Below are 24,593 nucleotides of genomic sequence, written 5' to 3'. Positions count from 1 at the left end.
AGGCTTCATGTAAGTGGTAGTATTTAATATGGAGCTTAAAATATGTGTGAAAGGTGGGAAAGAAGAGCATCTTGTAAGTTGCCTGAAGAAAGGTGTTATATTAGAAGAGGTGTCATAATAATTTATTGAGCCCTTACTATGTACCAGATATTAACTCATTGAATTAACTCATGAATTAACTCACTGAATAAAACATAAAATAAACCTATGAAGTAATCCCCTGAGGGAGCAGTTCTCCAAGTGTTTCTATACATATGTGACAACTGTTGTCCTGGAGTATCTTTTCAAATATATTTGTATGCAAACAAACACCGTAAAAGGCTAAAGATTGCGTCTTCTTCCATTGCAGAGGACAGAGTCGCTTCCTGACTAGGATAATAAAGAAAATGTCTCCCTCTAGGCCAAAGGGTGGGCAGATTTGCTGCAGCCTGTTATGAGACTGAAGGTTCCTAAGCTCAGGGTTCTTCAACTGTGACATAAACCCACTGTGTACACACATCTACCTGGGCCATTTTCCATCTACCCCATGGAATTTGGGGACAAGGGAAACCAATGGGAACATTGAAGCTCATGCTGCCTACTGTCTTGTGAATAACAAAGTCTTTTGTCTCTGACATAGGAATCTCGTGCCTTCTGCTAGTTTCTATGAAAATGGGGCAGGCTAACTCATTAGCTTACAAGCTGGGTAAAATCTCAGACCCTTTACAGTTCTTGAGAAAAGTACAAATATTGTCACTATCTATAGAGAAAGAGGCAGAGAGATTTGATGACTTGCCTAATACAGCTAATAAATGGAAGAGGAGCTGACATTCCAGCTCAGGCACTCTGTCTCTAGAATTGAACTCTTAACCAGTACAGAAACTCTTATTAATTGGCCTCAGCCTGTTATGTGTCATGGAAGTACAGTCTGTAAAAGCAAAGTGGAGTTTTGTCTTGAATGTTAGACTGAGGTATTTGTATGAAATTCTTAATGGAGAAGTGTTTTTTGGTTTGGAAAAAGCAAAGAAATCATGTTGTTTCTTTGTCTGAAACCCTCCAAAGATTTATCATCTCACTTGGAGTAAAAGCCAAAGTCCTTATAAGACTTACCTCATATTATGGTGGACAGCCTTTAAGGTGGCCCTTTAATGATCCCCACTTCTTGGTATTCACATTCTGTATAATTCCCTCTCTTCGGGCTTAGTGACTTGCTTCTAATAAGCAGAATATGGCAGCAAGCCAGCCTGGCCAACATGGTGAAACCCTGTCTCTGCTAAAAACATAAAAATTAGCCAGGCATGGTGGTGCATGCCTGTAATCCCAGCTACTCAGGAGGCTGAGGCAGGAGAATCATTTGAACTTGGTAGGCAGAGGTTGCAATGAGCCGAGATCACCTTGCTGCACTCCAGCCTAGGCAAAAGAGAAAAACTCTGTTCCAAAAAAAAAAAAAAAAAAAAAAAAAAAGCATATGGCAGCAGTGATGGGCCATCACTTTAGAGATGAAGTTTCAAAAAGACTGGTTTCTATCTTGTGTGCTTTTTCTCACTCTCTCCGGGGAAGACAGCTGCCATGTGGTAACACAGTCCTGTGAAGAGTCCCATGTGGTGAGAGAGGTGGTTGGGAGTGAGCTTGGAAGTGGATTCCCAACCCTCGTCCCCAAACTGAGACTTCAGATGAGACTGCAGTCCTGGCCAACAGCCTCACTGCAACCTCACAACAGACCTTGAGCCACAAGCACCCGGCTAAGCTGTGTCCACATTCCTGACCCACAGAAACTGTGATATGACAAATGTTTGCCATTTTAAGCCACTAAGTTTTGGTGTAATTTGTAAGAAGCAACAGATAATGAATACACTAGTCGTCCCCTCACCCACTTCCCTCTGTCTACACTGACTTCCTTGCTGTTTTTGGAGCATACCAGCTTTGCTCCCACTTCAGGACCTTGGCACTGGCCATTCCCTCTTTAGAAAGCTCTTTTCTCAGACAGCTTTGTGCCTCTAGCACACCCTATCCCTCCTTCCTGACTTATAGGTGCCACCTTCTATACAAGGGATTTTCTTTCTTGTCTGACTTTCCCACTGTCAGCTCCATGGGGCCAGGGATTTTTGCCTGTTTGGTTCACAGCTTTTCCTTCAGTGCCTAGAAGTGGGCTTGGTACGTGGGTTGGTATTGAGTAAACGTGTAGTGAAGTGAGGGAGAAAGATACATCTAGAACTAGATACGTTGGGTTTTAGGTACCTGTGGGATTTTCAAGTGTTGTCACATGTGAAGGCAGGATCAGAGAGCAGGGGGCAAAATAGAGGGAAGTGTGATACCGAAACACAGGGAGAGGGACTCCACAGTAGTGCATGCTACAGAGAGGCAGGGAGGTCATTTAATATAAGAAACAGAAAGTGACAGTGACATTAAATAACATCAGTTTCAAGACTGTGTTGGAAGCAAAGGCTAGATTAGTAAGCAAGGGAAGGAGAGGGAGGTGAAGAAGAGCCAGTAGTAAGAGTTAACTTCCAAGGAAGGAGGCTGTGAAGAGTGGAGAAGAGAGCAACGGGTGGAGGGCTTATGCTGGGAGGGAACTTTCTAAAGACAGAAGAGATAGAGCCTGTGAATTCTCTGAGAGTCAGGACTGAGGGGAGTTGTGGCCTTGGTGCAGCAGGACAGAATGTGACAGAAAATCTTTTGCTATAGATGCTGGACTTTGGACCAGCAGCATCAACATCACCTGGGAGATTGTTAGAACTATGGGATCTCAGCCTATTCCAGACCTACTGAAGCAGAATTCGACATTAAGGTTCCAGATGATCTGTGAGGACATTAAATTTGAGAAACTCTGGTTAAGAGCACAGCAAAGAGCAGTAAGGAGCAGGAAGAGCAACTTGTTGGTGGAAATGGCAGGGTCAGCTCATGATGGATTCAGGTGGATTTAACATTTGGAAATCCCAACAGGAAGTAAAGGGAATTCCTACCTTGTGGCCTCTCTTTATTCCAAAGAGAGCCCAGGAATCCAGAGAGTCTGCTGACAATGATGATCCCCATCATAATAGCTACTATGTGTTGAGTGGTGTGCTTTGTGTCAGGTGGTGTTCTGGATGCCTTATATAAATTATCTCATTTAATATGCTAGCAACCTTACAAGGTGAGAATTATTATCCTCATTTTGCAGAAAAAAATAAATCACTAGGTTTAGCCAACTAAGAAGCAGAGAGTCAAGCCAGGATTCATTTTTCACCAAAGTCCATGCCCCCTTTGTTATGCCCCATTGCTGCTGCTACACCCTAGTGGTAGGGGAGGTGGGAGAGAGAGCACGAGGATTGAAGAGAGAGATGAAATCTTGAAATAGAATGCAGAAGGGGATGGGAGTGGGAGCTTGTTTGGGACTTTTGTATTAATCAGGGTTCTCTAGAGGGACAGAACTAATAGGATATATATATTAAGGGGAGTTTATTAAGTATTAACTTCCATGATCACAGGGTCCCACAATAGGCCATCTACAGGCTGAGAAGCAAGGAGAGTCAGTTGAGTCCCAAAACTGAGGAACTTGGAGTCCCATGTTCGAGGACAGGAAGCATCCAGCATGGGTGAAAGATGTGGGCTGGGAGGCTCGTCTCGTCTCGTCCTTTCACATTTTTCTGCCTGCTTTATATTCTAGCCGAACTGGCAGCTGATTAGATGGTGCCCATCCACATTAAGGGCGGATCTGCCTTTCCCAGCCCACTGACTCAAATGTTAATTTCCTTTGGCAACACCCTCACAGATACACCCAGGATCAATACTTCGTATCCTTCAATCCAATTACATTGACACTCAGTATTAACCATCACAGGACTCAGACTTGGGAGAGTGTTAAAGGCCCAGCTAGGATTGGAGGAGATGATTTTGTGAGTGGCATCACTCTGCATTAATATGCTTTTCAGCAGTAGTGCTTAGAATCTCAGGTGTGGTAACAGAGAAGGAAGGATTAATGTGGAGCTTGGATGCTCTAGGTAGAGGGTGGAAAGACTGAGGTGTGTGTCAGAGTTCAACATAGACTTCAGATATCAAATGGAACAACCTCTTCTGTGAAGTCCCATCAGTGCCAGTGTGAACCTGGATTGCAGGTAGGGGTGGGAACTAAGAGCTGGCAGTCTGGATTGTGTTTAGCACTCCAAACCAAAAGTTAATGGGAGGTTGTTTTCATGCTTCTGAAAAGTAATTGCAGAGAGTGAGTGAGATTAATAGACATGATCTGTTGTTGGTACACAGAATAGTTTGTGAAAGCTGGAGGGTGGCTGGGAAGTTCCTGAAGAGCTCCAGGTGGGTGGTGAGAGAGGCTGGAGTATGGCCCTGCTTTCCGCGTTACCACAGTCGCTTGCTCAGGATGGCCAGTCCACACCCTAAGCTGAGTGTTGCCCCTGGTCACAGTGCTTTGCATGGGCCTCCCTGCTTACCAAGGACAGATCACTTCTGATGCACCCAGCCTGTGAGAGCTTACAGTCCTCAAAAAGACAGTGCTTGAGTCTTTCTAAAGTGAGAAAGGAGACATCGTCCTTGGGTCATGCTCTGCTAAGAAAGCTGCACAGTAAGGTTGCTTGTCTTGAAGTATTAGGGAATTTAACAAGGCCTCTCACTTGTTCACAAGCATGATCTCTTCCTCCATGCAATACCTGCACCAGGCTAGGTGAGGTAAGATGAGCTCAAAGATCAATTGTCATGTTGAACCCAGAATCATTACTCCCTCTAACTCCTGCCTCCACTGCTACGTGTGGGTCAGTGTGTCAGACTCCTTTTCTCCCTGATGGTGATATCTGTTCCTTATTGCTCATTTGATTTTATTCAGTGCCTACTCTGTGCCTGGCTTTGTTCTACACGCTGGGGATGTGGTAGTGAACAAAGATCTCTGCCCTTATGGAGTTTAGCAGTTAATGAGGGGCAGACACAATAAACAATACGGGTAATAAATACGTGTGGTATATAGAATGTTAGAAAGTGATAGAGATATTTACACAAAAAAGGAATTGTAGGTCAGGACACAATGACTAGCTCTGCTGTCCCTAAGGCCCTGAGTACTGGCACTGCCAAGCTTCCTTTCCCAAGATCTGATGATACCTCACACAAACCCCTTAATGCAAACACACACTAAGGGTGGCCCTTGCGCCACCAGGGTTGGCCTGCCCTGTCATGCTCTTTCCTGTAAAATGTTTGGGTTCATGGGAGCTTGACCAAAGAGTAGAACAGGTGACAGACAAGACGATGCAGTAGTTTATGCTAACTGGTGGGAGTGCAGATTTTTAGGGAAGGGGTGGCTGAGTCCAGGCTCTCCTCTCCTGCTCAGGTATTAAGGGAAGGTGTGGCCAGACAGTCCACTGCTGCTCTATGAGGAGGACTCAGTGTCCCTGAGAACTGGCCTGGACATCCATTAGGATGCTAAAGACAACATATTTTTTCTATTTTTCGAGAAGCATTTTTGGGCCAAGGAGGAAATGGAATTCAAAAATTGATCCGTGAAGTTTCTATATTTGGATGTAGGTCCACATAGGAGGAAAAACCCTGCTTCAGTCTATTCACTTGTAGCAGAGCAAAATAAATCCATAACTCCTCACTGAAGCTATAGGGAGGGAGAAACTGACAAGTTCCCTATGAACAAGAGATGGCGTATAGAAATTAATTGTGCTATACCCATGGTTGCTATTTTCAAAGATTTATGAAATGTTATTGCTAGTCTCTTTAGCATGCTGTCTTCTTTTTATTTTATTGAATGCAGTAGTAGGAGGCTTTTGAATTCTCCTGCCTGGTCCTCTCCCATCCCCAGGAATATAACTTTCAAGGAGAAAACACTGAACTACTCCTGATTTCATTTCCAATCTGTAGAATTCCCACTGTCCTCAACACCTGCATTTTGTGCATTTTTTTTTTCACACACATTTTACACGAAGCTTTGCTGCAGTAAGTGTTATTCCAGGGGCTGGTCTTTGGGGATTCTATTTTGCCAGAATGAGTCTGGCCCTTGCCCTTTAAAAAACAAACAAACAAAAAAGCCCAATCATTGTTGATAGAATATTTACTTAAAAATGTTACTCCAATCATGGGTTAAACATACTGCTTCTACATGATGGATGTTATGCAAGTAATTTTAATCAGCCAAATCTCCGCTTCATAAGGATCTAGGTGGTGCCCCTCCAGTTGCCAAGGGGACTGACCTGCTAATCCCATCCATCTCAGCACATGGTTTGTCTGTAGTCCTGATGAATTTGCCATGCCTTTCACTGGGGTAAATCTGAGTCCCTACATGTAGGTTAATAAAGCACCAGCCATGCTTATCTTGCTTCCCAAAAAGAACAGACTCAGCGACTCCTCTGGCTTCATGGATCTGCAACTACTTGGTTTGGAGACTATTCTCTTTTCCCTGATAATATAGCTTTGGAGAATATTAACATATTTCCAGCTCTGTGTACATGTATTGAGAATTATATAAACTAGCTTCACAATATATAAATTGCTCAATAATTAGAACAAGCATCTCACATTAAAATAAGCAATTCAAATTTCGTCTGCTACCCAAATGCAAAATCCTCAAGTGTGCTGAGTTATGAAATTATGCAAACACAGAAATTAGCATTTTAGAAGTTGTTAACTGATAAAAAGTACTGTACACTGTTGGTTTTTCCTGGGTATGCTTTAGTAACAGTAAGTAATAAGATAATTAGCACAGATACATTCCATCAAGTAAGATGTAGTGGGAAGTAGGAAGCTATTTAAATTCATTTGAGAGAGCTACCATAACTGGGAAAAGAAACATATGTAGGTACCTCATTTTAGTTTTTAAAGACTTATAGTGAGTTTTTGTTTAGAACTTGATAGAAGGTTACTTGACCACCTGATAGAGGGTAATCAGTTTTGTTAACAGAGCTCGGACTTGCTATATAAACACAAGGATCTCTATCTTGGCCTCTTCTGTAAATCAGCTCATTCAGCAATTGGACATGGTAAATACACTGGAAGTAAAATTCCCTTTTTTTTTGAGACAAAGTCTCACTCTGTCGCCCAGGCTGGAGTGCAGTGGCATGATCTCGGCTCACTGCAAGCTCCACCTCCTGGGTTCACACCATTCTCCTGCCTCAGCCTCCTGAGTAGCTGGGACGACAGGTGGCCACCACCACGCCCATCTAATTTTGTTTTTATATTTTTAGTAGAGACGGGGTTTCACTGGGTTAGCCAGGATGGTCTCAATCTCCTGACCTTGTGATCCACCTGCCTCGGTCTCTCAAAGTGCTGGGATTACAGATGTGAGCCACCACGCCCGGCCTTGGAAATAAAATTCTTGAGGTGGGCATTGGTTGTTTGACCTAACATCTCTACCCCTCTGCTGTGGTAAAGTCTCCTCTTTCCTTTGCAGGTATTTGGATATGGCTGATCTCCCCGGTCTGCCTCTTTCCAAATCAATTTGAACACATGTCCCGGGCCTGGCCCCCCTTTCCACACCCAGAGTGATCAATTAGTTCAGGAGTGGGCACAGGACCCAGGCAGGGTTGAAGTTCCTCTAGGAGATCTGAGATACGGACACTGGAAGAGGGACAGCCCTTTGTCTTTTGGGATCTTGAGTTCTTCATGGATGCAGCTCAGGGCTGGCAGTGGCCACCTTACCAGCACTGATAATGTCACCTCCTGAGAATAAGCAGCACTGAACCACAGGGAGAAAGAAACAGCAGCCTAATGACATCATTGGACCCCAATAAATTGTCTTTTGGTCTATGCTGGTTTGAGATAGATTTTTTCTGGTTCTTGTATTTAAATGAGTCCTTACAAATAAGTAACTTACATAGTTGTCTCTCTCCCTGCTAATCGTCAGCAATTTCACTCCACACCTGCACACAGTGAAGGGCACATAGGGGTTGTTAGCAACAGAGGTCTGAGGTGTGAACATCAGCCTCTTGGATGGGTCTAGTGTATCACGTATTAGGCCATTAAGTCCTTTTGAGCCACTAAAAATATATGGAGATCCCTGAAGGAATACCTGCTTGTATGGCATGTGCGTGTGTGTGCGGTATGCGTGGGTGTGTGTATATTTGTGTATAGTTTTCCATTATGTTAATGTTAGCTAGAGGTGAAACAAGCTAAGTATGCCAGTATAATGTGTGAGGCACCCACTGCTCATTAATGAAGTAAACAGTGGCATTTGTGAAAAAGTATGGGCAAGGAACTCAGCAAGCACGTGGGTGATTTCCCACCTACATCAGAAGAAACATGAAAGAGCAACTCTTAATTACAACCAAATATTAGCTTTGGCTCCTGGGAACTCATCATCCCGTCTCAAGGTCTATATTTATGAAAATTTAAGCAATGTCTTAAAACATGTTAATTTGTTCTTTGTTTATTGCTTTCCCTGACAGATTAATTTATTCCAAGGGACTTTGGTTCTCAAGCGCTAATATATCGATTGGGCCCATGTACGACATAGCTAACAGCCTGGGGAGGAGATTTTGGTGGAAAACAAAAGTCTTTCTTGTAGTTTTCCTTAGGTAATTAACTTTATATTGTGGGCCCTGGAATGCTTCCAGGTTTCTCTGGATTTGCATCTCTGACTTTTAGATCAATGGTTAATTTCATGAGGGGCTGGAAGTGCTGAAGCACACACACACACACACACACTCTTTCTCTCCCTCTCTCTCTCTCTCGCTCGCTCTGTCTCTCTCTCTGGACTTGAATAAGCCAGTTGAAGCATACTGGGACCATGAGCAAACTTACATGTTTTTTTCCTATTGGGTGATGTCTTTCTGAGCGCATCTACACAAAGGACATTTAAACGGTAACAAGAATCTGAAGTACCACCTCTGGAGAAGCAAAGGAGAGGATAAGAGAAATGCTGTTCATCGTTAATGGGAACTTCTCTTGGTTGACTTCTGGATCCTTCAATCTTGTATAATCCCACTGGGAAGTCAAAGTAATGCTTACAAAGTACCATCCTTTTAATGTCTATTAATTGATTATCAGTTCTTTCGTTGCCCATGAACTGTACTCAGAAGTCTGTGGCACTTACATATTATAAATATCTGTATCTTGTAGAAAGAGAAGGTACATAGTAAGTAAGTAATAAAATTACCCCAGAATCCATATGCTCCCAAACCATTCTGATGTCTGTAACTCTTCTTTTTTCTTTTTCTTTTTTGTTTTTTGAGATGGAGTCTCACGCTGTCACCCAGGCTGGAGTGCAGTGGCCCGATCTCAGCTCGCTGCAACCTCTGCCTCGCCTGTAACTATTCTTTACATCATGGGATTAACTTAGAATAGGAAACCTCCAGAAGTGTACCTGTCCCCAAATTTCAGGCAACTTCATAAGCATTTCTGGATTTTGTCTATAGGTATCCTTAAATGTGTACAAATTTAAAACAGAACTTCAAAAGTCAGTGACCCCTAATTATATTACTTCTTCACAAAGCATATCTTTCAAATCAACAAGCAAAGCAGAGGGATTTCTGTTATTCTTTAGAATTCCTGATTTCTACAAGCTTTCTTCCTTTACCTAGAGCTTCTACTAAATAAAAGAAACCTACATTATTATAAAATGCTAAGCACAGGTCAGAACACTAATGTAGGTATTTTTACTATATAATATTGCATTTATGAATAGGCTAAATGGCATAAGCCTAGTCCTATTTACTGCTAGGATGTATATTAATAACTAAAATGTAGCTAGCTACTACCAGGTGAAAACAGTAGCTGCTCAGACTAACTGGGATAGACTGTATTACTTTTACACTAAATATTTTTGTTCCTACCCCTGAAGTGCCTCTCCCAGCAGAAAGATTCACTTCACTACCCTGCTGAATTCAGGAATGGTTGTGTCACTTCCTTTGGCCAGTGAAATGTGGGCCAGAAGGGTATGTGCATTTGTAGATAGAAACTAGAGTGTGGTTTGCCAAGTCTCTGCCATAACCCCCAGGATGATCTAGATGAAAACTGCTGTGTCAGCCTGGGTTCTGGAGTGAAGAGGACACAGAGCAGAGCCGCAGCCGACCCACGTAGCATAGCACAAGTGCGAAAGAAACCTTTGTGGTTGTGAGCCACTAAGTTGTGGGGATTCTTTATTTCTGCATCATAATCTAGTCTATCCCAAGTGATACAACAGCTTAAACTAAATATGTGAGTTTGTACCTTTTGAAATTGTTGTTTGGTAGTCACAAACTATCTAAAAGCAACAATCTCATACAATTTGACTTATAACTGAGAAAAATAGGAATATAAATTTCTACTTATGAATGCTTTTCCTCCCAGACTATAATTATTAAGAGAAGAGCATGTTTACTACTTGTATTTTATTTTGTTTTATTTTATTTTTTGAGACAGAGTTTCGTTCTTTTTGCTCAGGCTGGAGTGCAATGGCATGATCTGGGCTCACAGCAACCTCCACCTCCAGGGGTGGAGTGATTCTCCTGCCTCAGCCTCCCAAGTAGCTGGAATTACAGGCATGCACCACCACGCCCAGCTAATTTTATATTTTCAGTAGAGACAGCGTTTCTCCATGTTGGTCAGGCTGGTCTCGAACTCCTGACCTCAGGTGATCCACCCACTTTGGCCTCCCAAAGTGCTGGGATTACAGGCGTGAGCCACTGGGCCCAGCCTGTGTTTTACTTTTATAAGGAACATCATAGCAGAGTTAGAGAAAATGTTGCAAATATTTACGCATTCCTAAATCCACAGCAATACTCATTATTGATTGAATGTCCTCCATGTATCACTTTCTAGGAATGTATTAGGTGGGCAAGACAGACATGACTGATAACTTCATGGAGATTTCATTCATTCTAGTGATGAAGTTCCACTATAAACAATAATTGCAGGCGAGGAAACAAATAGGTTGTTTTAAGTCAAAATTACAGGGGAAAAGGAACTCAAGGATATGGTGGTGGGTGATGGCCTCTCTGAAGAGTTGATGGTTGAGGTCTGAAGAATGAGAACAGTGTTCCGGGCTGAGGGGACAGCATAATGCAGATGCCATCTCCACGTCCCGGAGGCAGATCAGATCTGCCCAGTGCAGCTGGACTGTAGTGCAGAAGGGGATCATGATGTGAGGTAAAGCTGAAGAAATGGAGTATGGACAGGTCATACAGAGCTTTGATGGGCAGGGAGGGAGTTTGAATTTTTTTTTAAAGTCAATGGGAAGCTATGGAAGGAAAATGCGAAGAAAGAAAACATGAAGCAGTTTATTTCTTCAACACTGATCGCCGTCTCTGGTGGGGGTCCCATATATGTAATGACACAAGAGGGGAAGTGAGGGGACCAGTGAGGAGGCTACTACAGGTCAGAGGCGATGGTTATCTGGACCAGGGTTGTGGCAGTGAAGAGGAAGAGAAACGGACAAAATCAAGATGTATGCAGAAGGTCAAAACAGAATTTGTTGATGCACTAGATGTGGAAAATGAGGGAAAGGAGAGACCATCAAGAATGGCTTCCAGGCTTCTGGCTTGGATCCTTGGGTGGACATTGGTGCCACTCCTTTGTTTTCAGACAGAGTCTCACTCTGTCACCCAGGCTAGAGTGCAGTAGCATGATCTTAGCTCACTACAACCTCTGCCTCCCGGGTTCGAGTGATTCTCCTGCCTCAGCCTCCTGAGTAGCTGGGATTACAGGTGCCTGCCACCATGCCTGACTATTCTTTTTTTTTTTTTTTTTTTTTTGTATTTTTAGTAGAGATGGAGTTTTACCATGTTGTCCAGGCTGGTTTTGAACTCCTGACCTCAGGTGATCCGCCCCCCTTTCCTCCCAAAGTGCTGGGATTGCAGGCATGAGCCACCGCACCTGGCCAAACATGATGCCACTTACTAAAACAGGAAATACCAAGGGAGGATTAAGGTTTTCGAGACCTGAGGGCATCAAGAGTTCAGTTCTGGACACACTAAGCATGGGATACCCTGGAAACATTTGAGTGGAGATATCAAGTAGGAAGCTCTGTGTGTGTCTGAAATCCAGAGAAACAATCTGGGCTGGACATATGAACTGGGGCATCGTCAACACATCAGTGGAATTTCAGGCTTGGAGAGTAAATGTGAAGGGAGAAGAGAAAAGGTCTCTGATGCCTGAGGAACTCTGGCATTTAGAGGTTTGAGAGGAAACAAAGCAGCCATGAGGCTGGGGGAAAGCCAGAAGGGTGAGTCTTCACAGAAGCTGAGAAGAGAGTGGTTTAAGAAAACCATGGGTCAGCCTTGTCAAATCCTGCTGAGAGGCAGAATGAGAAAACGACAGAGAAGACCCTCTGGATCTGGCAACCTGGAGGTCTTTGGCAACCCTGATAATGTGTTTCAGGACAGCAATAGGACCCAAAGGGTTCTCTAGGGGGAAATACAGATAACAGGTATAGTAAAAAATGTTTTAAAATTTGGCTAAGAAGGGGATAAGAATAGAAGGGTGAGGGAGGAGAAGCCTAAATTAACTGAATATTTATATTAAAGAGAGACTATGAAAAATCCTGTAAGTGATTGAGTTTACCTGGAAGCTACCAGATTGTTTTCTACCATCAGCAAAAATGGAGACTTGAGAACCAGCTAACTTGCTATACATGTGCGCAACTGCATTGTGTGGCCTCTTTCTGGAATACCATGTTCCTTAAGAGTCACCTTCTCTTCTACTTTCTTTTCTTTTTTCTTTTTCTTTTTTTTTTTTTTTTTGAGACAGAGTCTCGCTGTGTCTCCCAGGCTGGAGTACAGTGGCGCGATCTCGGCTCACTGCAAGCTCCACCTTCTGGGTTCACGCCATTCTCCTGCCTCAGCCTCCCGAGTAGCTGGGACTACAGGCGCCCGCCACCACGCCCGGCTAATTTTTTGTATTTTTAGTAGAGACGGGTTTCACTGTGTTAGCCAGGATGGTCTCGATCTCCTGACCTCGTGATCCACCCGCCTGGGCCTCCCAAAGTGCTGGGATTACAGGCATGAGCCACCATGCCCGGCCCTACTTTCTTTTCCCACATATCTGGAAGGAAATTGGGTTGCTTTAATTATTACAGCTTTTCTATCCCTGCTTTGTCTTTTTTGTTGCTTAAATTCTGAATGATACGCAGTCACTGAAGAATGTTCTTCTGTTTCAGAAAGAATTATTGTTCCTCTCTAACTCAAAAGTGCTGACCTAGCTGGTTTCTGTATCTGTTGATATAGTTCACTTCCCTCTTAGCTTAAGGGTCATTAAATGAGGGTAAAATTTCATTATACATTTTATTTTTAAAATGTTTAATTAACAGTTTTAATTGAAAAAATTCACACACTTTAGGTATAGAAAAAAAGTTCAATAGCACAAAAGATGATGAATAAATAAGTCCTCCCCAGAACCCTAGCCCTTGCTCCAGAGGAAACTGTTGCCATTGCTGTCTTGTGTGAACTATTCTATATACATAAAATTCTAAGGCTACATCTCCTGCCTGTAAAGCAAAAATAAAAATAAAAACAAAACCCTCAAATGTGAGCACATTTACACACTCTGTGCCTTGCTTTTTTCATATTTCAATATAACATGGAGGCCTTTGCATAAAGTCAAGCATCACTTAACAACGAGGATATGTTCTGAGAAATGTGCCATTAGACAATTTTGTCTTCGTTGGAATAACTTATAGTGTACTTACACAAACATAGATGGTATAGTCTATTAGATACCTAAGCTATTTGGTATAACCTGTTGCTCTTAGGCTAAAAACCTGTATAGCATGTTCCCGTACTCAATACTATAGGCAATTATAACACAGTGGTAAAAAACTGTGTATCTAAACATATGTAAACTTAGAAAAGGTACAGCAAAAATATGGTATTACAATCTTATGGGGCCACCATCCTATATGTGGTTCATTATTGATCACAACATTGTTATGTGGTCCATGATGATATAGCTATGTCATTCTTATTCATGGTTCCATAGTATTCCACTTTATGGATGTACCATTATGTTAACAAGTTTCTATTGATGAATATTTATGTTTTTCTAAGCATTTTAAAAACGAAACCAAAAATTTTCTTGAATGATTACACAAAACCTTTGCCTAAAAGCACACAAAACCTTTACCCAATATGAAGTAGACAACTGTCATCCTAAATCCCAAAGACAGTTGCACTGGGAATAACTACTGTTTTCCTATTTTGTGGTAAGAAAAGGTGGCTGATGTTTGCGTGACTCTTTCATCTATGAAATCCGGGGATGTCAGCGACACTATGCCATCAGAATAACGAGAAGAGAAAAAATATGAAAGTTTTAAGATGTTTAGAGAAACAATCTTTTAGAATAAAAGAAATATTCTATGGGCTATCAAATGGCTTATATAGCAAATGCTTAGTATTTTGTATTTTCTTTTGCTTTTTCTTTTTTTTTTGAGATGGAGTTTCACTCTTGTCGCCCAGGCTGGAGTGCAATGGCATGATCTCGGCTCACCGCAACCTCCGCCTCCCGGGTTCAAGTGATTCTCCTGCCTCAGCCTCCCTAAGTAGCTGCGATTACAGGCATGTGCCACCACACCTGGCTAGTTTTGTATTTTTAGTAGAGACGGGGTTTCTCCATGTTAGTCAGGCTGGTGTCAAACTCCTGACCTCAGGTGATCCACCCGCCTCGGCCTCCCAAAGTGCTGGGATTACAGGCATGAGCCACCGTGCCCAGTTGTATTTTGTATTTTCTTGGATAATATGCTACTAGATTTTTTTCAAAATAGCAGTTTCCTAAAGATGCTTTCTTTCACACTTATATGGGCAATTAATACTTTCAATTTCAAACAATACTAATACTTGTATGGGGGGGTGGGTTTCATGGACCTAAGTAAATGTATTCTCAGGGTGCTTAAGGTGCCCACAGGCCTTCCCCTAGTATCACCACTGATTTCAGGGGCGGGGAAGTGGAGATTTTAGGAAAATAATGTTTGATTGTGAAGGTTTGGAAGTCTTTGTGTGTGTGTGTGTGTGTGTGTGTGTGTGGACAGAGTTCGCTCTTGTTGCCCAGGCTGGAGTGCAATGGCGTGATCTTGGCTCACCACAACCTCTGCCTCCCAGGTTCAAGTGATTCTCCTGCCTCAGCCTCCCAAGTAGCTGGGATTACAGGCATGCACCACCATGCCCGGCTAATCTTGTATTTTGTATTTTTACTAGAGACAGGGTTTCTCCATGTTAGTCAGGCTGGTCTTAAACTCGCAACCTCAGGTGATCCACTTGCCTCAGTCTCCTAAAGTGTTGGGATTACAGGTGTGAGCCACCGCACCTGGTGGAAGTCATTCTTAAAGATTTTGTCTTTTTTTTTTTTTTTTTTTTTTTGAGACGGAGTCTTGCTCTGTCGCCCGAGCTGGAGTGCAGTGGCCGGATCTCAGCTCACTGCAAGCTCCGCCTCCCGGGTTTATGCCATTCTCCTGCCTCAGCCTCCGGAGTAGCTGGGACTACAGGCGCCCGCCACCTCGCCCGGCTAGTTTTTTGTATTTTTAGTAGAGACGGGGTTTCACCGTGTTAGCCAGGATGGTCTCGATCTCCTGACCTCGTGATCCGCCCGTCTCGGCCTCCCAAAGTGCTGGGATTACAGGCTTGAGCCACCGCGCCCGGCTAAGATTTTGTCTTTTATCCCATGGGCTCTGGGGAGACATTGGAGCTTCTGATCAGGAGGATGACATATAGTAATTGGCAGTGGCATGCAGAATAATTTAGAGGAGAGAGAGAAAGAAGAGAATCAAAAAAGACATTATAATAGTCCAACCGAGGTGATGAAAGACTTGGCTGGAGTGGGAACAGGAGAAGCAAAAAGTGAAAAGGACCTAAGAGTGAATTTAACTTTTTTTCCTGCCCTAGCACACTTGAGAAGATAAATCCTATTAATTAACAGTGATGCACTCTGTATTCAAAACGTTGTTATAAGTGCAGCAGAAAACCCAAATTAAAAGGCTAAGTTATTACAGTATATCGCTACAAATCATTAAACCATATAAAAACAAGGAAGGGTAATGTTACAGAGCGGACAGGGTGAGGAGGCTGTGCCTGGCTCCCACTCTCACAGCCACTGCAGTACATTGAGCTCCATAGAGACAGTGCCAGGGCAAGTGAGAACCAGATGGGCACTGGGCGACTCTATGCCTCGCTGAGGAAAAATAACTCAACATGGGCAAAGGAGACCCTAACAAGCAGCGAGGCAAAATGTCATCATATGCATTTTTTGTGCAAACTCGTCAGGAGGAGCGTAAGAAGAAGCACCCACACGCCTCAGTCAACTTCTCAGAGTTTTCTAAGAAGTGCTCAGAGAGGTGGAAGACTACATCTGCTAAAGAGAAAGGAAAATTTGAGGATATGGCAAAGGTGGGCAAGGCCCATTATGAAAGAGAAATGAAAACCTCTATCCCTCCTAAAGAGGAGACAAAAAAGAAGTTCGAGGATCCCAATGCACCCAAGAGGCCTCCTTCAGCCTTTTTCCTGTTCTGCTCTATCGCCCAGAAATCAAAGGAGAATATCCTGGCTCGTCCATTGGTGATGTTGTGAAGAAACTGGGAGAGATGTGGAATAACACTGCTGCAAATGACAAGCAGCCTTGTGAGAAGAAGCCTGCCAAGCTGAAGCAAAAATACGAAAAGGATACTGCTGCATATGGAGCTAAAGGAAAGCCTGATGCAGCAAAAGAGGGAGTCGTCAAGGCTGAAAAAAGCAAGAAAAAGAAGGAGGAGGAGGAAGATGAGGAAGATGAAGAGGATGATGATGAGGAGGAAGATGAAGATGATGATGATGATGAATAAGTTGGTTCTAGCCTAGTTTTCTTCCTTGTCCATAAAGCATTTAACCCCCCTGTACACAACTCACTCCTTTTAAAGAAAAAAAATTAAAATGTAAGCCTGTGTAAGATTTGTTTTTACACTGTACAGTGTCTTTTTTTGTATAGTTAACACACTACCAAATGTGTCTTTAGAGAGCCCTGTCCTGGTGGTATTTTCAATAGCCATTAACCTTGCCTGGTGCAGTATGGGGGTTGTAAACTGGCATGGAAATCTAAAGCAGGTTCTTGTTGCTGCACAGCACAAATTAGTTATCTATGGGGATGATAGTTTTTTATCTGTAGTTGTCTCTGATGCAGCTTATATGAAATAATTGTTGTTCTGTTAACTGAATACCACTTTGTAATTGCAAAAAACAAAAAACAAAAAAAAGCTGCAGCTGTTTTGTTGACATTCTGAATGCTTTTAAGTAAATACAATTTTTTTTTATTAGTATTGTCCTTTTCATAGGCCTGAAATTTTTCTTCTTGAGGGGAAGCTAGTCTTTTGCTTTTGCCCATTTTGAATCACATGAATTATTACCGTGTTTATTCTTTCATATAGTTAGCTGGTAACAAGCTTTTGTCTACACACCCTGCATATCATAATGGGGGTAAAGTTAAGTTGAGATAGTTTTCATCCATAACTGAAAATCCAAAATCTTGATCAGTTAAGAAATTTCACATAGCCCACTTATATTTACAAACTGAAGAGTAATCAATGTACTCACAGCATGGGATTATTAGAAGAAACATTTTGAAAGTCTGTCCTTGAAGAACTAACAGAAAAGGATGCTCTATCCTTTACATGAGGACTGTATTCTTTAACTCCCATTACCATGTAATGGCAGTGATATTTTGCAGTTCTCATATTAAAGAAGACCTGAGAATGTATCCCCAAAAGTGTGAGCTTAAAATACAAGACCGCCAAATTAAATTTTTTGTTGACATTAGTCTCCGTGAAGACTATGAAAATGCTGGCTATAGATGTCTTTTCCCATTTATCTAAATATGGACACTCAGGAAATGAGACTTTCCATTAAAAGTATTTTTAATTAATTGGGCCAGCTTTTCAAATAGGGTATACATTTCCTATATTATGGTTTGCCCCTTTATAAATCCAAGTAGATAGGAGGAAGGCACTTAAACTTTGCATTTCAGTATGAATTATTCAATTTATTTGAATGATTTTTGTTTACAAAACCCAAACTCATTCATTAGTCATGTTTATCTGCTTAGCAGTTTAGGGAACAATTTGGCAATTTTGTGGTTTTCGAGATTATCGTTTTCTTAAAGTGCCAGTATTTTAAAGTAGCATTCTTATAATTTTTTTTTTTTTTTTGAGATGGAGTGTCACTCTGTCGCCCAGGCTGGAGTGTAGTGGCACGATCTCGGCTCACTGCAAGCTCGGCCTCCTGGGTTCACGCTATTCTCCTGCCTCAGCCTCCCGAGTAGCTGGGACTACAGGCGCCTGCCACCACGCCCAGCTAATTTTTTGTAATTTTTTAGTAGAGATGGGGTTTCACCGTGTTAGCCAGGATGGTCTCAATCTCCTGACCTGGTGATCCGCCCTCCTCGGCCTCCCAAAGTGCTGGGATTACAGGCGTGAGCCACCACGCCTGGCCACGTTCTTATAATTTTACATGCTTTTGTGATGGAGTGTTGTTTTGTTATATAATTTTGACTTGGATTATTTCCATTTGCATTTGTTTATGTAATTTCAGGAAGAATATGAACATCTGAGTCCTAGATGATACTAATAAACTAATAAACTAATAATAATAATTAAAAAAAAAAAAACAAGGAAGGGCTTATCTTCAGAGTTCTCTGCTGTTTATATCCAGTGGACCATTTCTGCATTCCTTCATTACTGCCTTCCCAGAGCCATCACTGCCGTAAGAAGCAAGGCAATATCTCCAGGAAGGGAAAATAATCAACAATCATGGCTGCCTTACGATGTTAATAATTTTTGCCAGATAAATCCTAGACAGTTTAAAGATAAACATTTTAAGGATATTTGTATTAAATCTAAATATTAAAAAATTTGAAAAGTGATAAAAGCAAATATGGGTGAATATGTAATCACAGGGTGGGAAAGATTTTTCTAAGCATGAGGCTAAGGGTGAGCACTCTAAAATACTGAGCTGAGTACATCAAAAAAACCTTTTTTTTTTCCTGGGCTGGAGTTTCACTCTGTCGCCAAGGTTGGAGCAACCTCCGCCTCCCAGGTTCAAGCAATTCTCCTGCCTCTGCCTCCCAAGTAGCTGGGATTACAGGTGCCCGCCACCATGCCTGGCTAATTTTTTGTATTTTTAGTAGAGACGGGGTTTCACAATGTTGACCAGGCTGGTTGCAAACTCCTGACCTCAAATGATCCGCCTGCCTCAGCCTCCCAAAGTGCTGGGATTACGGGATTACCGGCAAAAAAAAAAAAAAAAAAAAAAAAAAAAAAAAAAAAAAAAAAAAACAACAACAACAAACCCTTTTAACAGTAAAAACAAACAAGCGATAACAAATAGAAAAAAAATACTTGGAACGGCTATATTTGACAGCAGATTACTGTGCCTAATATGTAAAGAGCTACTGCAAATCTTTGGGAGTAACAGATTTTCTACCCAGAGCTCACTTTGGAAAATAAAACAAATTGGATACACTTTCTGAAATGCCTCTCCTTTGATGTAACTGCCTGGAGTATAGTCAAATGGGTGCTACCAGTACTAACAGTATTCTATGCTTTAGCTTGATGTAGTCCTTACTACTGTGTGGTGCAGAGATAGAGAATGACTAAGAACACAATGAGGAGTGAGGGAGAATGTCCTGTAGGGTGAAATGAAGACAGGATGGGTGGAAACACTGAAGAAAATGAACAGAGAAATACAAAAGCGATTTTTCAAGCCATACAGCACTCTGAGAAGTACGCAAAAGCGTCTAACACACCGGACCTGACCTGCAGTAGGCACTTCATTAAATGTGCATTGAATTTAAGCAGAGGTGTGAAAGGACTTGAGGCAAAGAGGCAGGACCCATTTCTAATAATAATTGTAACAATAATGGTTAACTATATTTTTATAGCTTTCTATGTACTAGATTCTTAGCTTAGCTCTGGACATGGGTACTTTCATTTAATTCCTGTAACAACTCTGAAAGGTTTGTACTGTTATGACCATTTTATAGATTCTGAAACTGAAGCCCAGGACTCCTTTACCCAAGTTCACATAACTTGGAAATGGCTTGTTGATACAAATTTGGGCCATGTAAGTCCAGAGCCCACATCCTTACAACTACACTCTGTGTCCTTACTGCCATCCCTCACCAGCAGGTAGACCACATGTGGTCCCAATGGACTCAGGTCTGTGGCCTGTAGCCATAGCGTGGTTCTTAGTATAAAGGCTGCAGTTCTGAATTTCCACACAGGATAGTTGGATTCCCCAAGGGCCTGAAGTGTCAGACTAAGCTGGAAGGCTGAGAGATTCAAAAAGGAAAAGTTGCCACAAAATAAATGATCTTTTCGGCCTTCTGATCATTCTAATCCTAGTTTCCAGTGACCAAACTGCACTCTGTTTATTCAGATGGAGGCAGGCCATGGTGCCAAGCACTGTGCATTGCAGGGGAATTCGTTCGTGAGGCCCTTTGATGTCTCATGAATCCCAGGAACAGCCGGCTGAAGCAGGCAGAGCTGCTTTGTGTTTATGCCTCTAAACAGAACCATTTGAGTACACAGACCGAAAGACCTGGTCCGCGAGCACTGCATTTTCTCCAATAGAGTGATTCATTGCTAATGTCTTCATTTTGGACACTGCAGTTGAATGTGAAACCATATGCTTTAAATTAAAAGCACACTAAGCAAATCACAAGTTTCTCAAGATGGTGCTTAAAGTCTGTTTTGGCATCTGTTGGTTGCCAAAAGACCCATATGATCCTGTAATTAAACAACAGATATTTTCTGGAAAATCAATCATTTTAGCTGTCCCCAAACGCTATAATTATGATGTTTAGGTGCTATGTTGAGAAGTAGGTTGCACAACTAGACCCCTTTAGAATTGTTTGTTTCCTACTCTGATATTGTCCTGATTTCTCTAGCCATCTTATTCCAATTCATTGTATTAGAATGTGGAGCTTTTTAGTTAAGTGAGCAGTAAACAGCAAAAGACAGAGCCAGAAATGTTGGCAACAGAGACACTAATAATAGATGTTATTATATCTACTTGTCCAGAAGATTCATTCACCTTGAGGATAATACCACAATCAGTTAGGGTTCATGACTGTAGTCATCAGAAACTGAGACCGTCTTTTCTTTTTTTCCCTAGCCACTAGACAGGGTGAGAACAATTGAGACCATCTTATGCAAAAAGGAAATTCACTGGAAGGAAATCAGGGACTCATAGAATTGATGAGAGGGTAGAGAACCCAGTGTGGACAATAGGCAGGATCCAGGGATACTCTGGAGGGCCAGGCAATAGAAACAGGCCTTGCTGCTGTTGTTCTCCAACCTCCACATCTCCTTGCTTGGTTGGCTGAAGAGTCTGGGAGGAGCACCAGCTTGGCAGGGCCTCTGTTTTTTTTTTTTTCTTTTGAGACAGAGTCTCCCTCTGTCGCCCAAGCTGGAGTGCAGTGGCACAATCTCGGCTCACTGCAACCTCTGCCTCCCGGGCTCAAGCGATTCTCCTGCCTCGGCTTGCTGAGTAGCCGGGATTACAGGTGAGCCACCGTGCCCGGCTAATTTTATTTGTATTTTAGTAGAGCTGAGGTTTCATCATGTTGGCCAGGCTGCTCTCGAGGCAGGGCCTCTTTCAAGGTTTTGTTCCATGGTGGCTCTGTAGTGAGAGAGAGACAACATGGAGCCTACTTCCCACCTAGACAGTGAGATTTCCCAAGGAAGACAGGGATGCTGTGAGTAAGGCAAGGTAAACATTGGACAGCCCAGAATTCTGGCACTACACTCCTGAAATGGAGATTCTCCACCCCAGTCATATTTTCTTGCCTAAGCAGAGACATGTGTAGACAGAAAACCAACTTCACGAGGGTCAAGAAGAGGTGAAGATAGTACACCTAGTTAGAAGGGGCTAGGCTGCTCAAAGAGACTCCTTTTCTGAAGGAATCTAAGCTTATTTTACAGGCCTGTGGCTGGTGACTGTGCGTGTTAAGAACAATGGCTTCTTTCACCTAACTCAGCTTGGAGGTTGCTTCCTACAAAATGCATCATTTCTTATCCCCTTAAAGGGCCTTCTCTAGGCCCTGGGGGGCAGCGGGAGGTTTGTAGGGTAGTGGTGCTTTGGCAGCAGAGGATGGAAAAAGAACAGAGGAAGACATGCCTATTTAAATGAGTTGTTCTTCCCCCTATAAACCTTATGAGTGGGAGAAACCATGTAGCGAGAATTAAGGAATTTCATGGCCAAATCAAGTCCAATTATGACTGCGTGGTAATGTGTAGGTATGTGGAACAGTTAGAAACATTGTTCTGCACAATTTACGTTGTACTCTGAGACCCAGATGAACTCAGGTAAAAGCCAGCTCTGGTGAGGAGAAAGCAGAGGGGCTGGAAATGGTAACAGTCAAAGAGGGACCACCTACCAGGTAAGGGGCTCATGGGCCAGTCCTCTCCAGGGCCTCTACCTGAAGTGACAGCTTTAGGAGGAGTTCAGGTAGGGGTGCCCCTCAGAAAGGTTGTGATGGCACTTGAATTATTTGCAGTATTACAACAAACCCAGCCAGAATCACAAACAGGTTAATTAGTACTTCAAAATTTTTTTTTCCTTTTGGCCAGAAATTAACTTACTCTGTGTGGTAACACAGACTGTATCATGCTCTTGGGCAAGCCCTAATGGTAACCATTCCTATAATTAATAAAGTGGGAAAATTAATTTTATTAAACAAATCCTACCCTTGGGAGAAGACATCCATTTCGAAATATAGCATCAACAAGAGAGAGAATAATAAAAGGTGTAATAGATGGTGAAAATGTTGGAAACACCTGGATTCAGGTATTTTGACTTTAAAAGGTCCTCACTAAGATACAGCCACATTTGGGAGGGTGGATTCCTTAGCAACTGCAACCACAGAAGCCTCATTCATTCATTAGGCTAGCTGAGCAAGGGGAAAGGTTGGTTGGAATAACAGTGAGAAGGGAAGCCTACGAAGGCACAGATGGCATGCTTTTTGGAGCTGGGGGACCTTGGATAGCTGGGAATACCCTTAAAGCACTCAGAAGCCAGGCATGGTGGCTCACGCCTATAATCCCAGCACCTTGGGAGGCCAAGACAGGATGACTGCTTGAGCCCAGGTGTTCAAGACTAGCCTGGGTAACATGACAAGACCCCATCCCTACAAAAAACACAAAAATTAGCCAGTCGTGGCAGTGCGTGTGCCTGCTCCTAGCTACTCAGGAGGCTGAAGTGGGAGGATTGCTTGCATCTGGGGGTTCCAGGCTGCAGTGAGCCATGTTCATGCCTGAGTAACAGAGTGAGACCCTGAGTAACAGGTCTGTTTCATAAAACAAAAACAAAACAAAAACAAAAACAAGCACTTAGAGAATAACAGTAAACAAGGAGAAGAGGGGCAAAATTAAGATGCAGCAGAGACATAAGGCTAATAATGGCTTCTACCTCATAATTCGGTCTTCCTCATCTAAGGCTGCACCAGACAACTCATGTTTCCAGAGGCCACAAGATTCCCATCAATCATCTGGCTGTCTTTAGTTAAGGCAGTAGTGCAAGAACTATCATTTTTGGAGCACCCCCTACCTGGTGTGACTGGCATGTACTATCTTTACTCCTCACCACAACCCTGCAAAATGACGGTTACTGTTCCTATTTTACAAAAATCAAAACTCAGGTTTGGGGAGGGTAAGTAACTTCCTTGCCTGAGATCCCATGGCTCATCAATGTCCGAGCCAGATGTGATCATCAGGCTCCGGAGCCCATGTCTATATCCCTCTCCTGCACAGGTTCTTTCTCAGAAGCCTGGGGCACGACATGGTCCGTAGGTCCTCTTCACACCCCAAATTCAGCTGGGTCAAGAGCAGCCAATGAGGATTTAATGATTACCTGCTGTACTTGGTAGTTGCTGCCTTCAGGAAAGTAGAGAGGAAAGTGACAGCAACAAGGGTGTGTTTCTGTGCTGCGAAAGAGTGCACACTCATTGAGCAGATTGGAACAACCAGAGAAAAGCAAGGTAGGAAAGGCTGCAAGGAGGAGGTGGTGGCTGAAATACAGATGGGACTGGGATTTGCACACAAAGGGTAAGTCTTAGCTTGTGGCACAGTTTACCTCAACACATCTGCTACTGGGTGGGATGTTCAGGCCCTGCCAGCCTCAGGCAATGAATTTGCAGCACAAAGTTAGCCGTCATGTTCCTGTCCCCCCTGAAACCTGTGGTAAAATTCCTATTTGCTATTAGAAAATTTGTTAGATGTCTGTTAGTTGCAAATGACAGAAACCACTGCAAATGTGTTTACCCAACATAGGAAACACTGGCTTACTAGAAGAGCTGGCTTCAGGTATTCCAGGGACTAAAATCATATAATCTGCATCTTCTCTCTCTGCTGTCCTGTGTAAGCCTAGAGTCTCTCCTCTCCTCATCTCTCATCTTTGCTCTCTTCTCCTCAGCTTCGCCATGCACTGACCATACTTTTTTTAAACTTCATACAGCCTTCCTCTAGTTGGCCATGGTGGTGGTGGTAGAAATGACAGGGCAGGAGGATGGGATTTGGAGGTCAAGGGGTAGCCATATATAAAGTCTCAGAGAAGCCTAACTTGAGGCATTTGTCCTACTCTGGACCAATTACAGTGATCAGGGAGATAGTTGATTCGGATAGATGAGCTTGGGTCACATACCCAAAGTTCTGGCCAGGGTTTAGTGTAATATGCCTGACAGCCCCATCAGAACCACAGTGTGTATGTTAGGGT

The 24,593-nt window shown here is 42.7% G+C and overlaps 1 protein-coding gene and 1 pseudogene across 5 annotated transcripts in view; one reads left to right on the top strand and one right to left on the bottom strand.

Annotated features, from left to right (window-relative positions):
- MYO3B (myosin IIIB) overlaps nt 1-24,593 on the bottom strand; it is a 494,519-nt gene that overhangs the window by 33,717 nt on the left and 436,209 nt on the right. The window lies entirely within an intron of this gene.
- On the top strand, nt 16,050-16,675 carry LOC111522157 (annotated as a pseudogene).

Source organism: Piliocolobus tephrosceles, chromosome 11 (assembly GCF_002776525.5).
Source record: "Piliocolobus tephrosceles isolate RC106 chromosome 11, ASM277652v3, whole genome shotgun sequence".
NCBI classification, from domain to species: Eukaryota; Metazoa; Chordata; class Mammalia; order Primates; family Cercopithecidae; genus Piliocolobus; species Piliocolobus tephrosceles.
The sequence above is the reverse complement of the archived record's forward strand: the minus strand, read 5'-3'. Positions and strand labels throughout refer to the sequence as shown.